Here is a 7807-nt window from a genome sequence, read left to right on the forward strand (position 1 = left end):
GAAACAAGGCTCAATCACAAGAAGTATCAAAACAGTATAATGGAGTAAAAAACTCCAAATCCAATCAAAGAATCATGTACATCATAATCAAAATGCCATGCACCTTAGAAGTACCACTGCACTTAAAACTGTCCACGTATAGAACAATATAAAGTCCAGTAACTATATTCTATACTTGGACATTTTTAAGTGCACTGTGTTACTTTTAAGGTGCATGGCATTTTGATTATGATGCACACAATTCTTTGATTGTATTTGGAGAGTTTTTTATTCCATTATACTGTTTTGATACTTCTTGTGATTGAATCTTGTTTCCTACTCGTGTGTTTTTCACTCTTCTTGTAGTACTGGAGATGACAATTCCTGTGCTAAGTCACTTCTCTAATTCAAATAACCAATTTTCTCAATCTGGCCTCTACTTAGAGCTTTGTTTACTTTTTTCTGAAATCTTTCTACTGAGATTCTTCACTGTTCTGGCTACTGAAGACATAAGCACCACTTCTGAAGCTCGTGATTGCTCTCTCTAGGACCGTTCTTTGGAGGCAATGCAGCTGGGAAACCGAGGTGTTCCTCGTATAAGATCATTACTTCTTCAGCTAGCCTTCAGACTCCTCTCTTTCGAGCATCCTCTCTGGCTCACTAAGATAAGACATCACTGTCGAGGCTTGAATGCTCCTGAGCAATCTCAGAATACCCATAGCTACCTACAGCTGAAAGAAGGGCAGCTTATACAGGCTGTTTAAAAGAATACTTCAGCTGGAAGTGCGGCGACAACAGAAAATACAGAACTAGTATTTAGTGGTGAAGCTATTGAGTTGAATTAAAGAAGATGAGCCTCAGGAACAGGGTGGACCAGGGTCTTGGCAAGTTCCCCATGGACAGCAGCCGATAGCAGATAGAGATGGCATTATGTGCGGTTATATTTCAATTATAAGTAGGCATTAATTTTCATTTATGTGAATCAGCAAGTACAAATTTTGTCCTTTTTAAAGGTCACATGATATGTTTTGGGGGCAGTTGATGGTCACTCTTAAGACAAATCAAGCAGTGATTGTCATAACCCAGGCCACCAACTCATTGATTCCTAGCAGAAGATCAATGAGAATGGAGGGACTGTCCACTCTCTGACCAATCATATGCGATCCTTTTCTGTCCCTAAATTGGACTCCTGTAAAACCCCACAGAGAGCCATTTGCTTGTTTCCAGCACTATGTGGCAGGCTTCCTCAGGCCTACAACTCTGTAGCCTTGAAAATCAGTCCTGGAGATAAAAACACCCCATTTTTGCCTCATAAATGTATCAGTTCTTACTCTTTAACATTACCAGTTCTGTACAGAGTCATTATTTATACTTTTTATACACACTTGGCAAGTGGTGCCTAGTATTTAGGTTATTTCTTCACATAGCATACATACAGTTATCATTATATAGCTGCCTTCATAAATTAGATTAAGATAAGTTTAGCCAATGTTGTCTATTGGTACAGTCAAAGCGCGTATGGTGGGGCTCATGAATAGAATTCCAGGTGTATGTTCTCCCTAAACAAACAAACAAAAAATCAGCCAACAGGAGGTTAGTATGCATCAGGGCTCAGTGGTTGGAAGGGGAGTATATAGTCCCTTGCCCCTGTGTCATCTTCCCCAGTAGGGAAAAAGGCAAAATACAGGTACCTGTCTCTTTCATACCAGTGTTAAAAGCTGTGGGGATGGGTGGATATTTTTGCTCAAAGTGCAGGGAGAATCCCCCACCCTTCCCCAGCACTGCAGTCCACTATTATCTGCCCATACTGCTTTTTAGCGCTAAAAATTATGTGGAGGTAGGGTGGGGGGGGGGCCTTCCAGTCACAGAATTTAATCTGGATGTTTTAACTTGAGTTTCTCTCTAACCACTGGCTTGGATCTCTAGGAAAGAATGTTTAGGATTGTAGCCTTAACTGGAGTTATGAAAAGTTTTTTTTAAAAAATTCAGCCTGTCTGGCTAAAGAGGGGGGAGGTCTAATGGACGAGGTTAAAGGATGTCTGCGCACATCACCCTGTAAGTTCTACTGCAGAACCGGAAATGCTGGCAGTGAAGGAGCATTTGTGGGAAAGCCTGCACAGAGCATGCCAAGCTTTAAAAGGGTTAGCAGAAGCTCAGTGTTGTGTTAAAATGGCAGCTCTGGGGGTCCTTAGTATAGCTCTGTAGCAGAGGGATTTTCTTTGTTTGGTTTGAGACTGTAAATCTCAGTTAAATTAGAGATCCAGGCTATTTGTAATTCCTTTATCAGGAATACAAATGATGTCTGTTCAGGGGAGGAAACATTAAGGGGGGAGCACAGCTTTTAGTTAAATGTCCCATTTCTGTCCCCAAATGCTTGCCATTATGCTCAATATCATTCTATTGAAACATCTGTTGATTTCCCTCCTCAAGAAATGGGCTTGTTTTTATTAGATCATCCCTAAAAAGGATGTAGAGATGCTGAACTGAGGAACAGAGGAAAGTGTGAAGAAAGACACCATACCTAGAAAATCTTAGGGACGTTCATTAGTACAAAATTTAAAGCTGTTTCAAACTCAACTATACCTTATTCAAAAAGTTAGAGATAGGTAATCCATAAAATAAGGTTCTGTGCCCATAAAAAGATAGCGGCTGAATAGTTTCCCCTAGACTTATTGTAATATTTTCCTCTTAGAAAATGCAAACATTTTCTCCCAGTTCATTGTAACAATGAGCTAGATTCAAGCTACAGAGTGGAATCTAAAAAGTACCCTGTAAGATATCCTTTGAAATCAACCTAATATGAAAACAGCTGTCAGTATTTTTAGCATGTTCTCTGCAGCCAAAATAATATGAAATGTATCTACTGGGAAACTGTTCCTACTATGGCACTACCAAGACACATACAGGATTTGTTTTGGAAGTGTATTTGTAACACTAGTAAGTAAATCTCCAGATTTCCCATTCCCTTAAATTCTTGCTGATCAGCCCAGGTTTCTCATTAATTTGAAGCTTAGTTAATGGAGAAGGAATCCATGTCCTCATAGAAGTAGGTAAACTGAGATTAGAAAGTATAAGTGAAAAACCTGAAAAGACTCAGGGAGTTCCCCAACACTCTAAATTGTACATATCTACCTTTCCTTTGTTTACCTCTATGTCTTTTTTTCTTTTACACTTTCACATTTTAAAAAATGTCACCTACACATGTACAGATATCATAAGTTACTTTTGGGGATGTTTTAACCTCCCATATATATTTAAAAGTATGTGTGTGTTTTTTCATACCTGGAGATCCCTCCAGGTTTGCAGAAACATAGACTCTCATCCTGAACGGCCCTTCCTTTGCAGATTCTTTGATCCATTTGGGAAAACCAACATGCCACCATGGTTTGATGATATTTAGTGTAACAACAGAAAATTATGATCTGAAGAAGCAAAGTGTACAGAGGTGGGACGTTCAGAAACTGATTTTATGTCAGGTGGCAAATTTTTAAATTAAGTTATTGCTGCACTAATTGTAGGTTTTGCTTCATACACACCAATGGGAAAAATTGGTCCCACTTCACTCCTTGAATTCTACTGTCTCGGCACACACACTCAGATACACAAAAGTGTGGAGCTGTTTTTGCTAATACAAGGGAAGTTTTCTGGTCTTCCTTTGTGGCATGTGCCACCCATATATGTCGAAAAGCTCTTTCTGAAGAGTAGGTGACCTTGCCTTTGGTGTGACATGTTGCAACCAGGAAGGGACTTGGTGGCTCGTACGTCTTCCCCCATGTACATGCAGAAATACCTTTTGTTTTTTGAGTTGGTGAAAATGATGAAGAGTTGGAATCAAGCTGTATCAGCCTGTTTTCCTGAGCACTGGTATTAAAGGTCCACTAGAGGGAGCATATCTGAACTAACAATCATTGGAAGGGTTTATGTAACAGCTCAAAGGGAGAACAAGACCTCTTAATTTAAAGCCAGCAGTTTCTTCAGTTCTTAAAATTTCCTGTGCATATTTTCTTTACTTTTTCAGTAAAACATTTTCATTGAATATTCATCCAAACATTTCCTTAAGTTAATCTGCAGACCGTTGATGTTAACATGTCAGTTATTACAGTCTGTGACCAGTACATATAAAACCATTTGCAAATCAGTTTAAAAACAGTTGAGACTGGATACAGGGGAAGAACGAATAAATATAAGAGTAAAAAAATAAGATCATCATAAATTAGTTGTTTAAAAGGTTAAAATACATTCAGTCTGCCTTATGAGATTTACATTGCTTGTAGACCTGTCAGTTAATGAAGCAGACAGAAAATAATTGTTCTTTTTTTAAAAAAAGAAAAAGAAAAAGCGAGTTGTAATGATAACAGAACTCAAAGTGTATTGTATCTATTATCAGTCTAGTTGGGTGCTACGTGTCTGTATTAAATCTCAAATATTACATTGGAGCGGTAGTGTCTTATCCATATACTTCTAATCAGGGTTTTTTTCTGGGAAAACAGGTGGTGGAACTCAGTGGGTTGCCCTTGGAGAAAATGGTCACATGGCTGGTGGCCCCGCCCCCTGATCTCCAGACAGAGGGGAGTTTAGATTGCCCTCCGCGCCATGGAGATCAGGGGGCGGGGCCACCAGCCATGTGACCATTTTCAAGAGGTTCCGGAACTCCGTTCCACCACGTTCCTGCTGAAAAAAGCCCTGCTTCTAATACATTTTTCAAAAGAGAACCAACAGTGGGTAAATAATAGCAGCATATGTTAGCCAAAAGAACTGGCTTGTGAACAAAAGAACAAGCATGATGGAATTAATTTTACCCTGTAATGAAGTTCCAAGACATTTCATAAAGAATGGGAAACTGCAAGTCATCAGTCTTAATTTCATATCTGCCAAGTGTCTTGAACTTGTTTTGCATGCATTTTCAAATAAAGATTTCATTTCTCCAAAGCACACAAGCTTGTTAAAATAGCTCAGATGGGATGATTCAAATCTTATGAAAATAATTATTGTATACTGCACCCTTCTTCCCAACATAGCTAACAACTCATAAAATCTTAATACAAAAATGTAAACTAAATCCAATCCAGCATAAAACCAATGAATTTGTTTTACAATGCTTGATTAATTATATTTGTCTCCAGAGATAAACAGTCCTTGATGAGCAGGTCAGTCACTGTGTTTCTGCATATATACTTAATATACATGCACTAGCTTATGAGTTACCAGGCAACTGCACATGCCAGATACGCTGGGATTTGGAAAGCAGCTGGCCAGTTGCATTCAACCAGTGGAAAAGTACAGATTCACTTCTGATCTTGATTCTTTGCTCTGATTTAGGGTAGGAGGATGATGGCTTAATGTGTCTGGCTCCAGTGGTATTCATATTACTATGTGTTTTACTTTTTAATTAATAGGATTTCATTGGTCTTTGAAAAATGGAGCTATGGAGAGATGGAGGAATTTCTCTACAAATGTGAAAGAAGACCAAGGTTTGCAAAAAAACTTTTTAAAAAAATAAGGGGATTAAAACTCTCCCAAGTAATAGAAATAACGCCTGTAGCTTTAAGAAAACAATACCTACTGAACCTTCAGTGGCCATTAGGAAGGTTACTAGGCAGTAAGGTTACCAGCCTCCACACTTAAGAGATTTACAACAAGCATTTTTGAGTCTACAGTACCCACCAAATGAAGTGAAGAAACAAATCAACAGGGCCAGACTAGTACCCAGAAACAGTCTGCTCCAGGACAAACCTAAAGGAACTAACAACAGAACACCACTGGTTGTCACCTAAAGCTCCCAGCTCAAACCCATCCAACGTATCATCACTGAGCTACAACCCATCCTGGAAAATGATACCTCTCTCTCAGAAGCCCTGGGTGGAAGACCTTTCCTTGCCTACAGACAGCCCCCCAACCTCACTCACAACCATGAATCGGCCAGCAGAGTCACCAGCACAGGTACCAGGCCCTGCAACAGACCCAGATGCCAGCTCTGCCCCTATATCTACCCAGGGAATACAATTACAGGACCCAATGGCATCAACTACACTGTCTCTGGCTCTTACAGCTGCTCATCCTCCAATCTGATATATGCCCTCATGTGCCAACAATGTCCTTCTGCTCTGTACATTGGACAAACCAGCCAACCTCTACGCAAAAGAATAAATGGACACAAATCTGACATTAGAAATGGAAACGTCCAAAAACCAGTGGGAGAACACTTCAATCTACCAGGACATTCCGCCAAAGACTTAAAGGTCGCTGTGGTTCAACAGAAACCTTTCAAAAAAAAATCCAACGGGAGGCTGCTGAATTGGAATTCATATGCAAATTTGACTCTGTCAAGCTGGGACTGAATAGAGACTATGAATGGTTATCACATTATCACAGGTAACAGATTTCCTTTACAGCGGCGTGGTCTGGGGGAGCCCAGTGGCGCCTGGTGTGGGCTTTCGGGGACCACAGTTCTCTTTGTCAGATGCATCTGGCAGGGAGAGCTGTGGTTATCGAAGGCTTATACTACATAGGAATTGGATGCTTTTACTGCTGCAAACTAACACGGCAAACTGACTCCACACCAAAAGGAGATGTTTACGTTTACTAGCAAAGGAATGTTTTGGTTGCCTCCCCGCTAATTGCATCCTGTCCCCTTCTGATATATGTCCCCTTCTCTTCCCTCTCCACCCTCCTCTTCTGTATTTGACCAGTTTGTATCATGCTTCTGACGAAGAGAACTTGATTCTCGAAAGCTTATGCTACAATAAAATTGGTTAGTCTTAAAGGTGCTACTGGACTCTTTTTGATTCAGCCTCCAGGTAGTGGCTGGAGCTCTCCTGGAATTACAACTGGTCTCCAGGCCACAGAGATCAGTTCACCTGGAGAAAATAGCTACTTGGGGGGGGGAACTCTATGGAATTATGCCATGCCAAAGTCCTTTCCCTCCCCAAACCCCACTTTCTCCAGGTTTCACCCCCTTGATCTCCAGGAATTTCCCAACTTGACGCTAGCAACCCTACTAGGCAATAACACCAACAGGCAGAAACTTCCTAAGAAATACAAAGCTCGGGGAGCGCACAGTAAATACAGTAATTACAATAAATAGAATAAATACAGTTACAGTTATTGAGAGGATTATTGTTGTATAGAGGGGATAAATTCTAAGTAGAATTACAGTTGGGTTTTGAGAATTGAGAGCTGCAGGATGTCTCTTTATGTAGCGATTGGGCGGGTCATTTGAACGTTATATAAGCAAATATAGGAGATTGTTGATTACTCGTCCCATTGAATTACTGCCTTATGCGATTTGGAGGCCCAACCTGCAGAAATAAGATGTTTATGTAAGTATGGATTTTGGCTGAATGTTTTCCAGGATATTTTTGGATGGCAGCTTATTTCGTTATGATTTGTTATAGAATTAACGGCCTGAAGAAGGAATCACATTTGAAACGAGTGAAAGGATAAAGAGACCGGTGTAGCTCGTTGCCGTTACTATTCACCTCAGTGAACACGGTTATTGCAATTTTTGGTGAACTGTGTTGCTGCTACAGCGAACAATTTTTGGACGATAGCGATTGCGAATTCACCCCACACCAGTGGGAGATAATACTGGACGGTGGATTCCACCTTGGAAGTTTTCATTAGCCAGTTATTTGGGTTGTGTAGGTTCGGGACTTTGTGACAATTATAGAAATACACTGATGAATTACACTGTATGAATTTCAAGTGTTTGTAACCCTACTAGGCAGCCATATCAATAATGCTGATCCTTCAAAGTCTTGGCTTCTGTAAAACAAAGCCTTGGGGAAGAGCAGGGCGGGTGCTAAAATAGCCCTGGAAAAGATCTCCA

Source organism: Eublepharis macularius, chromosome 11 (genome assembly GCF_028583425.1).
Source record: "Eublepharis macularius isolate TG4126 chromosome 11, MPM_Emac_v1.0, whole genome shotgun sequence".
Classification (NCBI taxonomy): domain Eukaryota; kingdom Metazoa; phylum Chordata; class Lepidosauria; order Squamata; family Eublepharidae; genus Eublepharis; species Eublepharis macularius.